Consider the following 16,593-nt stretch of genomic DNA (forward strand, 5'->3'; position numbering starts at 1 on the left):
GTTATAGCAATAAATAACAAGAGTAATTCAGTCAAGCTTGTCCATTTACTGCTCCCCACTTTTAAAGGGATGGTTTTGCAGTCCAAAGCCCTTATGGTGTGATATGTTGGTTTAAGTACAAAGATCTGAAAATTCAGTAGTTCAAATGACTCAAATAATTAGGAAATATGTATGTGACTGTAGTTTACATACTTAAACTAATGGACTCTTTGGAGGCAGACAGTGTTACTAGATCATGTAGTTCACTGAGGTGCACCTGGACACTGAGCGGTATGTTCCAGAGATTGGGTTCCACCCTTTGTCTACTCCCCCATGACATCACAGCCATGATGCTGGGGAGGTACACAAGCCAGATCTCATTTCGAGTCCAAAGTGGGACAATTTTTGTTCCTTGTAGGACAGACACTGAATAATTCAACAAGCTGCTAATTGTTTCAATTCAGTGGTTATAGAGGTTATAGTGACAAATTCCTACTGCTAAAGAAATGGTGGTCAATCCCTTAAACTTTGTTTTGCACCTTATTTGTATTTGTCTTGTTGTCGTGCATCTAAATTTTGCTTACACCTTGCTTGGTTGTCTCAAGAGGAACTTTACTGCCATAAGGGAATTTCAAGTGTGCACGAATACCACTGCTCTTGCAGAGGAGGAGAGGTTGCTGAGTTGATTTTCCATGGCTCTTGTTCCAGCTATCCCAACTCATTAGTGATGGAGGCAACTTTTACTACTCCAACTGAGCTTTATCATGTGGCACAGAGCAGATGAGAATGAGTCTGAAAATAGATTGAAGTATGGACACCACAATAAAGTCTTCTGTTTTAAAGGAACTGGCACATGTCTATTCAAAGCAATTATTCAAGCAACCTCGACTGCATGCTGGAAGGATCTCAATTGCTGTTCTTTTATTTAACTTCCTATAACTGAATAAATCCACCGTCCATTTGCTCAAATAAAGGAAATTTCTTTGACAATCCTGAATTATGGCCCACTAATGCTATCCTCACATTACCTTTTCCTTCACTCGCACAGAATTTTTGTCTTTGCAGTTTATCTCAGCTCCCCGCAAGATTCACCTTTTGCTAATCCAGCAACTTTTACGGTGTGATTTTGGTCTGTGTTAGCAGGACCAGAGGATGTATCACCCAAATGTGTGTGAGTCAGCCCCCTGGAGTGTCATACTGACTCCTCATTAAGACTCCAAAGTTGAATCTTGGGCAGGCGACTCATCCAACTCCACATGCAGCCGGGTGAGAGGCCAGTGCAGAGACACAGGCCTGCTAAAATCATGTCCAGATGGTCAGCATAGGGGAGTTCTACACATCGGCAATATCACAATCACATTCCAAGGGCACAGGACTTCCATAACTCGCTACTCAACAATAGCTACAATGCCTTCAAAGCCTTCTGAAAGTAGGAAATAGAAGGATCGATAGGAGTTTATAAAAATACAGCCGTACTTGCAGTTCAGACAAGGGCTCTCACAATATCAGATTTTTCACTACATGATTATCATGGCCAAAATAATTCGATAAAGATATATTGCGATATCGATATAGAAAATGTATAAAACATTTTCAAAAATTCATCTTTACTTTGTTTTTTTGTGTGTGTGTTTTTCACACCGTAACATACAAAAGCAACAATTACACTTAATGGCAACTAGTTTGAAATAACTTACTTCTGTGAACTGATGTGGCTTTTTATCACAGAATAGGGCAAAAATTCTTTTTTGATGAACTTTTTTTTAATGTCGATTGGCATTACATTATAAATACACATTATCCTTATGCAAATACCTGAGATGGCTTGAAGAACATAGATATCGCAATGGTGTGTTAATTCATACCGGAATCAAGATGGCGCCGCGGATGGCTGCCTCGGTGTGGAGCTCTCCACTTATTGTGTTGTTTTTGTTGGTTTGTTCTGCGTTTAGTCATTCTTTTCCTATCAGTTTCACCAAAGACGAACTACTGGACATTAGGAAATACACACCAGACAACTTTTTTATAGATTTGGATTACTCAGACGTTTTACTGGACATTCTCGTTGGAGGGGCAGCGGTGTCGTTCAAACGCGCGGTCAGACGCAAATGCGGGAAGCGCGGCGGCGCGCAGGTTAAACTCCGCGAGCGCGGAGAATTCATCTTGCGAATCTCCGATCTCTTCCTAACAAAATGGACGAACTTCTCCTCACCCGCACTAACAAGGATTTTTTAAACTCCGCTGCTCTGTGCTTCACTGAAACCTGGCTGAGTGAAGCCATACCGGACAACGCACTACATCTGCCGGGATTCCAGCTGTTCCGAGCGGATCGCATCGCGGAACTAACGGGGAAAACGAGAGGTGGTGGATTGTGTTTCTACATTAACGAAAGTTGGTGTTCAGATGTAACAACACTGAAGAAGATGTGCTCTCCGAATTTAGAGGCGCATTTCATAAACTGTAAACCTTTTTACTCGCCGCTGGAGTTTTCCTCATTCATTCTCGCGAATGTTTACATTAATCCAGACGCGTGTGTGAGCGCGGCGCTACAACAGCTGGCTGAACATATAGCTGAAATGGAACAAAGGTACCCAGACTCTCTTTTAATCATTTTTGGGCCAGGGCCAGAAACAGACTGACAAAGGAGATCAGAGTTGCTAAAAGAAGCTACTCTGAAAAGCTGAAAAACCAGTTTTCAGCCAACGACCCGGCATCAGTCTGGAGAGGCCTGAGGAACATCACCAACTACAAATCACCACCCCCCCCATCTGTGGAGAATCAACAACTGGCTAACACTCTCAATGCATTCTATTGCAGGTTTGAGAAGCCCAGACTCACACCTCACACCCGCTCTGATGTGCACTTCACACATCCACCATCACCTCCTGCTACCCCTCTCCTCCCCCCTTCTGCCATCCAACCTGAGCTTAAAGTCCAACTGAAATCAAAATTGACCCTATTTACTTTGTTAGCGCATATTACTAGTCTTATGGTGAACAATTAATCTGTGCAAGTTAAAACACAGAAAAAAATTGTTTGCCGTCGTAATCTTTAATCAAAGTCTGAAAAGTTACTTCCGTCTGGAATGGCGTCCCTTCTCTGATGACGTAGGTTTGAAGAATTGGTTTGGGAAACGCTTAACCACTCCCCTCAAATCGTTAGTCTGTAATGAGCGAGAGATGGAGAGGAGGAGCGCTAGTGTAAAACCCTGCCCTCTGTTCAATATTCCTTTTCACTGGGAAATACGTCACAGCACTGGAGAAAAGACGTTTGCAACTTCCGGTTCACGCGGACTTTAAGGTCTGTGTGGAGGACGTGAGCCGAGTCTTCAAAAAACAGAAGACTAGGAAAGCTTCAGGCCCAGACGGCATCTCATCTGCTTGTCTAAAAGCCTGCGCTGACCAACTGGCCCCAGTCTTCACGCAGATCTTCAACAGATCATTGGAGCAGTGTGAAGTTCCCTGCTGCTTCAAACGCTCCACTATCATTCCGGTTCCCAAAAAAACTAAAATCACTGGACTTAATGACTACAGACCTGTCGCTCTCACATCTGTGGTCATGAAGTCGTTTGAAAGACTGGTGTTGGCCTATCTGAAGGACATCACTGGACCCCTGCTGGATCCCTTTCAGTTTGCTTACAGAGAAAACAGGTCTGTGGATGATGCAGTCAACATAGGACTGCACTATATCCTGCAACATCTTGACAGACCTGGGACTTATGCACGGATCTTATTTGTGGACTTCAGTTCAGCCTTCAATACCATCATCCCTGATCTTCTCACAGCCAAACTGACTCAGCTCTCCATGCCATCCTCCATCTGTCAGTGGATCTCCAGCTTCCTGACGGACCGGCAGCAGCTAGTGAGACTGGGGAAACTCACATCCAGGACCCTCACCATCAGCACTGGCGCCCCCCAAGGGTGCGTTCTCTCCCCACTGCTCTTCTCCATGTACACTAATGACTGCACTTCTAAAGACCCCTCTGTCAAGCTCCTGAAATTTGCAGACGACACCACTGTCATCGGTCTCATCCAAAATGGTGACGAGTCTGCTTACAGACTGGGAGTTGAACAGCTGGCTGTCTGGTGCAGCTATAACAACCTTGAGCTGAACACGCTCAAAACAGTGGAGATGATCGTGGACTTCAGGAGAAAATCCCCAGCACTCCCCCCTCTCACCATCATGAACAGCACTGTGAAAGCAGTGGAGTCATTCAGGTTCCTGGGCTCTACCATCTCTCAGGACTGAGAGGACCGTTTGAACTGTTACCGTCAGGACGGCGACACAGATAACTGGCCACAAGAACATCCAGGCACAGGAACAGTTTCTTTCCACAGGCCATTTCCTTTCTGAACACTTAACATGCCCCCCAAGGCATATGCCTGTAAGTGCAATACTTCCACTGTCTAGTGCAATATTCTCTAACTCAGGTGATATTTATATCTATATTATTCATACTACTCAAAATACTGTAAATATGTTCATAATCTGTAATGTTTATTCGGACTAAACCCAACTGTGACATTTTATTCTTAGAATTTGTATTACTATGTTTCTTGTTGTATTTGTATTTGTATATGTGCACTGGAAGCTTCAGTACCAAGAAAAATTCCTTGTGGGTGCAAGCACACTTGGCAATAAAGCTCTTTCTGATTCTGATTCATGTTTAATCAGTGTGCACTGTGCATTTTATTCAGCTACAGCCTGCTATATCTAAGTGTCTTTGTCCATATTAGGGTTTTCCTGGAAGTTTTATTACTGCTATGAGTCTCACTTGTGGATTTATTGCATGATTATGCCATCCGGCGTCGATTATGAATGAAACAGACCTTACATGTGAGAGTTTAATCATATTTTAATTATTATGGTTAAACATTATTTAACCATATTGCCTGTTTTGGGTAAAAATAGATTAAAAAAAATACTGCTCTCTAAAGATATTTGAAGTAAAGCCACGAATAAGCCATAAGTTTTTATCCAAATCAGCACACTTTTGGACTAAAAGCCCTGAGGGATGTAAATTTAATAAAAACACAGAAAGGCATCAGCAGTTAACAGGTTAATGCAACATTTTGCATTTCAGGACTAGCAAAATAATTGCAACTTACTCTATGTACAGTGGCTAAATCTGCAAGATAGCGGAGGTGGGTGAACAGGTTGGTAGTAGGGGGGTAACCCTTTGTTGATCAGCAAGACCTGCTGACTGGGGTGATTAACAGGTCATTTTTGAGGAGTCCAAAAAAATTCCACACTGGCATTAGTGGCATTCTAACTTTATTGGAGTGCGAGTATAGCGTTGCATATCCTGTCATATCCGACTACATGCTTTTACACAGTAGTAGTAGCAGCTACGCGCTGTGTCTGCTTGTGTTTTACGACAAGTGGCAACCAGCGTTAAGTTGCAATACCGCCACCTACTGTACGTTAGGATGTCGATACTGGTGCTGGATTGTATATATAATACTACAGTATGTGTACTATTCGTTTTAAATATTACGGTTAATGCCAATACCGGTATATTGCGACACCCCTAATTAACATGATAACAATATTAAATTCAGACAGATAAACCAGTCTTTGAGAGCTATATGGAGCAGAGGAAAAAGCCATTAAAGCACAGGGGAAGTATTTTTAAAACTATTTACAGGAGAGCCTGAACATTTATGTGTGCACTGGAGAGAGAAAGCATGCGTGGGAAGCATCTACAGCCATCTCGAGACGGGGTGAGGAGAGTGGGTGACTGTTCCTGTGTGGGTGGAGAAGGCATGAACACCATGCAGGGTTATGGTGTTGATGAATTGCGTTATGAAAGGGGCTTCAGTTACACAACTCAGCCCATCCAATTCTTTGCCTGTGTGGGCCGAGAGGGATGGCAGAGCTGCTGTGATCCGTGCGCAGCCGGAAACGAGGTGCATACAACCCTTCAAGACATTTGGTCGAATGTGTAATTATCTAGCAGCTGTGATGCCAGCGACTCAGCGAGAGTGAGAGAGTGAATGTACCGGAAAAATCAAGCATCAACAGACTCACATTCATGGAAATGATGGGCAATTCTTTCATAAGGACAATATCATGGCATAAAGAAGAGGGAGAAAACGCTCACTGGCTCTGATTAGTTTTGAGATACGGCAGCGGAAAGGACACATTATCCATTAGCTTGTCATTATAATCATATCAATGGTGATTATTTAAATAACATCATCTGTCCAGACGGCTGCTCTCTCAACAAATTGCTATGCGCTAAAATTTGACTGGGCCTTGACATCAGTCATTAAATAAGACATTAGCACTGTCTCAGTTTAGGAAATGTTGCGATTTATCTTGATGAACACGTAACAGCAGTTAAGAAAGTGCCCAGTTATTATGTCCACCATGTATGTCCTGAAATTGAAAAAGCTACTGATATCTATTTGATACAAGCCAACAACCATTTGAATGGGTCTGATGGGAAGCCCTGAATAAACCTATCACAGTGAAGCAGCGGTTCTTTCTATCTTCTTTCTCTGTCACCAAAGAGGTCTACATTGGGACAATACCACAATCGAAGTGCTGCTGTGGGTGTCGGGTCAAAAGGCAGTGCCTGCTGATAGAAAACACAACAGCTATTAAGGAAAGAATTAATCCAGTCCCTTTCAACATGAGGTCATGTCTAATTTAAGTGCCACTCTGAAAGCCCAAGCACTATCCCCCAGCACAAGATACTGTTACCAATCATATTAGTGACCAGACTGGCCAGTAGAGAAAGTGGGGACCTGGAAGGAAAAATGTACCCCGGTCTGGCATAGAGGTCTGACCCAGGACTCTGAGGCACACCAGCAGTCTAATACAAAGCAACCTAATTACAGGATAGCTCAATAATTGAAAACGGCACAGATGAAAACATTCTCTATGAATAACTAGATCCCAAAACAAGAGCTGCATATTTGTGGACTGGTGCAATGCAGGAAAACGTCATGGAAGTAAATGGAGAAAAGATCATCAGCACCATGTATTTGGTCATTAGATGGATTTATGACACATTCCTGGAGGCGGTGTTTAAAAACATGGCCGCCTTGCAGACTGTCGGGGGGGGGGGGGGGGGGGGATTTGAAACTAAATCTTCCTGTAGGTGCCATTGCTTAGATTGCTTAGCAAAGCGCCGACAATCCTAAGGGTTTTTCAGACTCCACAGCTGTATCTGTTTTAATGTACATGTTTCCATTTAGCCTTGGCTTCAACACAGAACACTGCCCGATGGAAGGAAAGACGGACAAAAAAAAGTGAAAAACAGGGCTTTATGTTGGTCTTAATTGTCTATGGAAAGACTGTCATATTTTCCACCGGGTAAGCTTGAAACTATTACAAGCTAGCCTTCATTAAATTTTCCACAACATTTTGCAGAAATGTCAGGAAACAGCTGTGTAGGCACTGATTAATTGTCTTTCTTACTGGTTCCCCACTTACAACATTATGCTACATTGAAATGTATCCTTGTTTTTTTCACTTCCTCTTACCTACATTAGAAAGTAGACTGAAGCATGTATAAATGTAAAAGCTGTGGCCAGTTGTTGACATTTAAAATCACAAAACCCAAAGGGAAATGACTGCCTCCAAAGGAGGTCTTAGCTTGGCTCTACCTTTAAAGGGGTTTGGACACAGCTTGGATCATGTAAACTAACACACGTTGACCCTTCAGCCACATGAAGGTCTCCCCACAGCTTACTGGACACAAGTACATCAAAAAAGAAGGTGCTGCACAGGACTAGGCCAAAGCAAGTGGAACAGTATACCTCATAAGTATATCCACTGCCAAAATTCTATAAAGAGAAGGTGCAAAACAAGAGAGAGAGCATCTGGAGGTTGTGATCCAGAGTGGAAGAGTTGAAACATCTGCCACAAGTGTGCCCTGGCCTCTTGGAGTAAAACAAATAAATGACTCTATTCACTGTCCGAGGTTAAAAGCTTAATAACTGGTGGGCGAGCATGCACGATTGGGACGTCTGGCTGCCACTACTCTGAGCACCACTGAAAATAAATTGTCACTGTTTGTGGCTCAGGCTTTGAAGCACCAGCATTTCTGGTGTCCACAAACACATCATAGAACTGTGGAAAAGATTCAACGGTCTGATCTTTGTTCTGTTGTAGGGGACTTAAGGCGGGAATACACTGCACGACTTATTCCTAGAATTTTACAGTCTGGACTCGTTGATGATCAACTGGCTCAGTTGCCTTTGGTTTGCTCAGTTGGGGATATTTGGGGATATTTAATTTAATTAATCAATCAACAATACTATTGATCAGCATTACCAAACGTGGACGTTTTCCACTAGAAACAAACATTGATGTATTGTTTTAATTTAATACTGTGAAGCTGCTTTGATACAATCTGTATTGTGAAAAGCGCTATATAAATAAACTTGACTTGACTTGACTTGACATGATAGTTGCCAAAACTCAGAGCCAATCTGTAGGTTTTGGCCAATCAGAGTTGACAGACTTAACAGAAAAGGGCGTAGTGTATGATGGGCACAGACTCTGATTTATTTTAGCTTCAGACTGGTTCTATTCAGTCGGAGGATATCAAACACGTTTTTATTTTGAGCGATTTTAGAACACTTTTGAGCGATTTTTGAACACTAGCAATGAGGTGTATGATTCTGAGTGAGTTTGTTGTGCTTAAAATCATTGGAAAGTCTCGTAGTGTGTAAATTCTCAGTCGCTAAGTGTATAATGTTTAGTTTTTCTCTGTAACCATTAACCAAGTCTGCAAGTGTTTTAAAATCTGTTCAGAATTCATGTAGTCATGTAGCGTATTCTAGCCTACACTATCCATCAAAAATGGACATTAGACATTACATTTAGAGGACTAAAAACTGGAATTGATACCAAAATAACCTTTGATCTTTAAACTTAATAAAGGCACTCTTAAATATTGATGCATCTATATGAATCCACTTAGATGCTAATCAAGAGTTTTATTAGCTGTAGTAAATCAGATATCATCAGCGATGCACTTTTATCTTCCTACTGCATCTGTGAGGCATGCAACCTCAGCACACGGTCCCACCAGATGTACAGCCCACAGAACATGTGTCTCCCTAACCTCGCTTTTCCACTTTTTCCATATTAAACACCTGGGTCCTTCATGGGCTCCCAGATATTTTGCATCCTGCTGTCTTTGCTCTTGTGTGGTGTGACATTGTAAACTCACCCAAAGGTTCTCTGTAAGTTTGGGATCTGCTTGTTTCTCAGGGTAAAGGCCTTGCGCTGCTTCCTCTGTGGTAGTTCGGTTAGGCAGTCGAAGGCTGGGCAGTGGGGTGACAAGTAAGATCCCCTGGCCAGGGTGCTGAGATTATGCAGACCACTGTAGAGACAATGAAACAAAACAAGTTTAATGATAATGTGTGATATGAGACCATATAGACACTATCAGAGTAGCTGAAGGCTCTTCATATTGAATAAATATACTGGAACCGAGCATCTGCTAGAACAATATTTCCACTCCCCTTGGAGCAATCCTGCTCTATTAATATGAATCCTCTGATGTGTTTATGCACAAACCATATTGGAACAAAGAGCTTGTCTGTGGGATAATATAGGCAAAGTATTATTAGACATGGTGGTACAAATTCAAAATGTTTAGCATTTCCTTTGACATCTGAATGGTGGTACAGTGTATTTTGCACATTACTCTGCACAATTTTTTACTCTGCCTTTCTCTTAAAACAACAGTAAAATTAGCATACATTGCACATCCTTTATTCTATGATGAGAAAAAAGACAACAGAAAAAGCCTCCCTGACAAAGGCCTTATAGTTTTATTTTTTAGTTAAACAATTTGCTTGGCCTTTGTAGTGCTTTTGAGGCCTGCTCTCCAAAAGCCCATCTAGAGAAGCATGCTTCACCGTGTTTTTATGCTCCCTGTCTTGGAGTGAATGCAGCCAAGCTGTGCTCTTCAGTCCCGCAATCTAAAATGTGCCCCAGGGCTGGAGATATTACAAACACCATTATGCTGCTCTGCTGCACTAAGACAAGCTCAGCTAACCCAGAAAAACAAGACATTTCTGTGAGGTTGCATCACAATCTGCAGTGGAGCTCACCCAGGGTAAACACAGGCAACACTTCCTCTCACCCGCAAAAACACAGAAAAAAAACCCCTTTTCTCTAGGACTCACATATGTCGCACTGCACACCAAATCAAGTCCTCAGACTTTCAAAATCTTTTGATGCCAGTATAAGGAAGGTTTAGTATGTCTTCATAACAAAATATGTTTCTTAAAAGGTACAAATAATCAACCTTAAAGAGTATGCATAAAGTGAAGTATATGTTGGTTAATGAAATAGCTTTCTAGGACTTTGGTGCCCGTAAACCCACAGCAGGCCCCAAAGTATATTAATAAGAGCAGGAACTGATGCATTTACTGAACTGTGCTGGATGAACACAATTTAAAATGTTTTTATTGTCATTTTTGACTCAAATTGTCTAAACTCTACTAAATTACTAAACTAAACTAAACTCTATAAATTATCCAAATAGTAGGAATGACAATTCCTTCAAAATTCTTTCAAAAAGCAGAGATTTGTCTCTACATATACACATCAAGTGAAGGAGCTCCTTGGTAAAGGGTTTTGAGCAAGTAGCTCAAATTTCTGGTCTGCTCTTCCCAAAAGCAAACTTATCCGTAGATCTTAGAGACCACTGGTGCCAATGGTTTCTACGATCTACAGTGTGTAGGCTTATGATGCTTTTGATTACTTGCTCAAAACACTTTACCAAGGAGCTCACCCACAACGACCTGTTGTGGGTGAACTCGCAAGAAGAAATTATTCTTGCCACGGAGATGTGCTGTGATGGGGCAATGATGAGTGCTTAAAAAAAGCATCCAAAATAGAGATCCAACATAGGGCTTTTAGCTAAATGAACAGGCGATGAATTGGAGATGTACAGGGTATAAATAACTGCCTGTAATTATATGCCTCCACTTTTTTCCCTGGAAATTATCATTTGAAAGTACTTGAGGACATGTGGCACATTTTGTCAAAGCTCTCATACACTATGCTCTGTGCTACTCCACAGCGTGTGAATTAAAATGTAAAGAGTGACAAGTGAATGCATATTTTCTATTTCAATGGTCTGAGTAATTTCTGCAAAACGATTTCAGAGGAAAAAGCGCCATATAATGTCATGCCATAAATGAGTTTCCAACCCCCTTCACAACATCCTCACACCATTTTCTGCCTCTCTGTCTTAAAGTGAATAGGATTACAGAACTGACACAGGAAATATATATTATTATGAAGCTTTTTCTACCCTAATCCATTTAATTTACTTCAGTGAGAGAACACAAACTCCTGGTAAACCAGGAGGAAGTCCTACTTGTTCAGTTGCATCTTATGTAATATCAAAACATTTAAACAGTTCTCTATTTAAATATTCTAGTTTTATTTTTAATGCGTGTTGCATGCTAAGATGCACAGGCACCATGCCAGAATTGTCTTTTATTTATGTACTTCTTTCAAGAGGTCTGCAGTACATGAGTCACAGAATTTCAGATACCGATTTATACAGGCAGTTTATCGAGCATATCCTGCTCAAAAACCAAGCAGCTGAATGTAGCTTAGTGCATTTAGCCTTATTTACATTGACCCGGCTCTAATGTTGTCAGTGACCACATCCTTTAAATAAAATTTGTCAGGGCGACGAGCCTTCCTGTTGCCTCACTTCCACAACATTATTCAGGGTGCTAAAAAATTCATGCAGAGTAATACAGGAAAGTTAGCAAGATCATTTGAGGTGGCATTAAGAAGCTAAATGTATCACGGAGGAGAAAGGGCCCTGGGGCTAGTGGAGCTGTCATCATTCTGACTCGCCACTCATCGTACCAGCCCTGCAACCATGGGAACCAATGAGCACTCTGTCAGGTGCACCTGCCTCAGCCTGACACCTCCACTGCACTCACCACTCTCTTTCATTTCCTCTTGCATTCATTCTCTTTTAAATCTCTTTCCCTCTGCCTGAGTATCATATTGCATTCTCTAGGATGTCTAACAAACCATGACGCCATCCTTTCTAAAACCGAGACTCTTTTTACTTGAGGAAGTCGGTTTAATGAAGCCCAGCTGGGGACAAATAATAGGGTGAGGAGGAACGGTTGCTACCAAGAATAGATCGGCCCGACAGCAGTCAAATCATCGATATGCACAGCATTAACAGCTTCATGAGCAAATGGTGCTAACGTTAAAATGCCACCCGTGACCCTCGCAGCATTGCAAGTTCTCCTCATCTTGCGCTCTCCTCCTCCTCCTCCTCCTCCATAATTAATTCCATACTTTTTATTAAATACTCTTAACACTCACTGCCTTTGTCTCTCTTTAATAGGACTTGTAGCTCCAGGCACCATATAGAGACAATGCAATTACCTTATATTTAATGGGCCGACTTAAAAATTTATGGAAGGAAACTGGAAAGTACATATGACAAATGACACAAGCAACAAAGGTGACAGCTCCCTCCTTTGGCTTAGTCTTAAAAAAGAAGGCAGAAAAAAGGAAAGGATCCCGTTAAACCATCACATGTCTCCCAGCGCAAACAAACAAATCAGTAGGCTCTGTTGTTCTCCTCCAGCCCCAGCTGCACACAATCCCCCACCGAACCCCCTTTCGATCTTTCCCTCTGGTTCCTTCCACCCTTTGCTTCCCATGTCTCTTCATGACAGGGCGTTCTAATGGAAAGAGCACCTCTGATAGATGAGTGCATCAGTGAGGAATTTGGCGCATAGTTGCGGTCATGACATCAGAGTCACTTGTTTTATTGTTGGGCGGTGAGTGTTCCCCTGACAGCCGGGGTCCAGTGTCATGTTACCCCTCACAAGAGCCGGGAAATCGGGCTAAGTGGATTTCCTGACGGCACAGGCTGACTTGTACTCGAATTAGTCCCAACGATGGGCTAAAATCAAGATCTGAAATAAAAGTGGCATGAATGGCTCTCTGTGCTTTTAACTAATATGTCTGATATTTACAGCAGACTAAGGAAGGGTTCACTTCTGGTCAATGGGTTGGCCATCCAAACATCTGTACTCTGACAGAAGAGTTATTTTCACGTGTGTCATGGTGTATGTTTGGTGAACCCAGAACAGTATCAATTAAACAAAAGATCATTTTTATTTTATATAATATTATATAAGAAACTGTGTACAGAAACCACTATATCACAACTCCAATGTCAAGAACAATTGAAATGCCTTGCAAGAATTTCAAGATAATAAAAGTCACATATAACAAAACCAGCCAGATGCCCCTGTGGAAAATTATGTTAGGTATTCAATGATTTACAAGTTGTCCAGTCTTAAAAGGCGAGAAACTGATTCATTGCTCACGACTATTTTGAAACATCGTGAGGCAAATACCTCGAGAGGTTTCCTAGTCAAACAAAACTGCTGAAACAAAAATATTTAAGTTTCATGGTTTGTTGCAATTTAGACGAGCTATAAAGCCCTGATCACACAATGTTGATTAGGCAAAGTTCCAGAGGGAGTGCTGTCTCTTCATTGCTTGTTTATCTAAAGAGTCAGTGGAGCCACATGACCAAAAATACACAATGAGCATCTCCTCAATCCAGCAGGTGTAGAAGAGCTGGGCTTTCGCTCTGTAATCAGCGCATTGGGAGACAGGATTTGGGCTGCAACAAATTGGTGCCACATAGTGTTTAATGGGCATTAAATCACAGAGTGCCATGGCCATCCTGCACATGCCACAACAGTCGCCCCCAGAGCGAGCTAATCAGTGTCATCTTCTCCAACCCTTCCCTTCACAGTTCATCTGACTCTAAGGCCCAGACTGAAAGGGGGAAGTGACATTTACGTCATTGGTGGATGAGTGGACCGGTTACCATCCCTGTTACCCCTTTCTGAAGCAGCACACTCTTTTTGGATAAGAGGGGGGCCGTGTCGAAGGAGCCGTGCCAGCGTCAGCGCGAGTCCATCCGCTGCCAAGAGAATCCTCCCCTGAGATTGAAACGGGGAGAGTGTGACATATCGCACAAGCTGAGCACATTACATTGGGTGTGATGGTAACACTGAACCGTAACTAGCACAACGACAGAACAGCTAGAGGAATCCGCTAGTAGAACACCCCATCCCGGGATCCACGCTGGCCGAGGGCCGAAGAAGAACCTCTCCTCGAGGACCACACCAAGGTCACTGGGTTCAACTGCCTTTTGCTGTATAAGGCAAGTCCGCCCACTTGTCCTTCTGTTCTTCTCTCTCCTTTCTCTACTAAAGAAAAACAAGAGCAGATTCTCCATGATAGCACCGTGAGTCAAGCTCGCTCTATCTGTTCCAAAATCCGCACTGTTATACAAGTCAAGAAGCTGGCGCTGAGCTGGTGTCTGAGTCAGTCTGTAAAATACATGTACATCCAGGCCCCGTCTGTCCAGTTTCCACTCATTTTCTCTCTAACATGCCTTTTCACCAATTTACTTCAGCTGAGGGGGAGGGCAGTTTGGTGGGGACTTTGACACAGCAATGGCAGCTATTTGGGCCTGAAATGAGAGCTTTACGGCTGTGTAATTGATGGGCTTGGGCAGCACAACCGCACAGTGCCATTACCCTGCGAGAGTCATGCACTTCTTTTTTTATAGAAGCCCACCATATATAAACATACCAACTCAAGGTTGAGGTGTCAGGAGACTTGAGGCAGCAATGGCTATTAACACCCAATCAGCATTGGCACCAGTCAAAATAAAAAAAACTTTCATTTTGTTGTTTTCACTGAAAATACATCATTCAAGATGGCTGGCTAGAGAGTAATGGGAGAATAAATACTGCACAATCCCTTGCTAAATTATTTGAGGTGATGCAGGGCATTTTTCTTTTTGGATATTAGGTATTGCAGCAGGAAGAGGGTCTTCCTGTAATGGTCTTTGATAGACCTGTAGTGACAAACAAGCTGCTTTCACCAGTATCCTCTAACCAATAACCCATTGCTTTCTCCTAGGGGGGTAAACAGCACTTCCTGTGCAGCAGTCTCGTAACACGGCGCCACTCCTTCCATCCCCGCAAACCTAACTCTGACTTTCGGTCTTGATTTATGATGAAATTTCCTGAAACCTGCAATACACAACTCAGTGAAGAATGAGTATATAATATTTCCTTCTATACATCAGCATGAACTCACAGTCAATGAGGGTGTCCAGAAACATTTCAATACAGCTTTATAGACGAGTTTTGTGTCTCCAAAGCACGTATTTCTAAAAAGAATCAGTCACTGACAGAACAGGTTTTGAACTTCTATTTTAACCTAACTATATCCAGAATATATCTAGAAAAAGAAAAAAAGAAAAAAGCAACAAGAGTGAAATCAGTGTCTCAGTATGTGTAAAAAATAATAATAATTAAACACAAAGGTTTATGCACAATTCAGAATTGAATTTTGAATGCATTTTAAATTTCAATTAAATTAGTAAATTTCAATTTAATTTGAATTAGGCAGCAAACAGTATGCAGGATTGCAAGTCAACTTTGAATGTAAGGAAGTAGAATATCATTGGTTTTCGTTTATCATTGGTCACAAACTATTCATTAGTCAAACTCTACATCAATATAGAAACGGTTGTTATTAAGTACGTTTCATTCATAATTTGTCCCCTTTTATCTTAAATAAAATGAAGATGACAGATAGATAGATAGATAGATAGATAGATAGATAGATAGATAGATAGATAGATAGATAGATAGATAGATAGATAGATAGATAGATAGATAGATAGATAGATAGTCTAACAGGAAGTCAACGAGTTTCACACTCAAGGGGAGTTGCTCATAAGACTTTTCCATAACCCCAATGAACAAACCTCAGTGACACAAATAGGTCAAAGGTGACACTAGTTCCTAGTCCAGGAACTAATGCAAGAGTTCTTCTGGCACTCATCACTCATGATCACACTTTTAGCAAGAGACACTTCCAGGAAAAGGAGTATCACAGCTGTTAAAAGTAAGAAAGAGTTGTGGGCCTACTTAACAGCACTTTAGGGAACACAAAGAGTATATTAAACTTCCTGTTGTCTTTCTGAAAAGTGGATCTAGCATTGCTATACCACAAACACAGAGGAAAGCTGTTTCGACGGGGTGAAGTGCTGATTCACCACTGCAGGGATAACAGTGCCGTGGTCATACCATTCTGTGGCCTTTGATATCCACTCTGCTGTGTCTGCATTGAGCTGTTTTTAAACCAACACCAGCGTCAAGGAGGCTGTGCCACTACTGAAAGTCCTTCGTCAAGACAAAGAGTTTCCTGAGAAGAGCCTATGGTGGTTAACACATAAACGAGTCACTCACACACAGCAAAAGTGAAGCAGACAGTGCAATATGCTGATTCAACCTCGACCGTGCTCCATTTCCAACTACACAGGAGGATTTTACCCATGATCAGAGTGCATCACAAAGCCATTAACGGAGCTGAGAAAGTTTGACATTTTGCGGCTCTCCCCCAAGACCCGATAGAATAATATTATAACTGGAAAGAGAGTGGCCTGCCCTCCAACCACTCCTATAATTAAGAGTGAATACAGGCCACGGGGGACAATCCTGGGGGCCAAGAAAATCAATCAGTCACCCCACAGTGTTTCTCTGGGCTCTG

The 16,593-nt window shown here is 42.0% G+C and overlaps 1 protein-coding gene across 3 annotated transcripts in view; it reads right to left on the minus strand.

The window, feature by feature from the left end:
* The window catches only part of hivep2a (HIVEP zinc finger 2a), a 75,535-nt gene that overhangs the window by 14,022 nt on the left and 44,920 nt on the right, over window positions 1-16,593 (minus strand). For all 3 annotated transcript variants that reach the window (XM_084091016.1, XM_084091015.1, XM_084091017.1), the window contains one exon: window positions 9,170-9,322. The gene's annotated coding sequence lies outside the window, so the exon portion shown is untranslated. The remainder of the gene's footprint in view (window positions 1-9,169; window positions 9,323-16,593) is intronic.

This window comes from Abramis brama (assembly GCF_963993115.1).
Source record: "Abramis brama genome assembly, chromosome: 18".
Lineage (NCBI taxonomy): Eukaryota > Metazoa > Chordata > Actinopteri > Cypriniformes > Leuciscidae > Abramis > Abramis brama.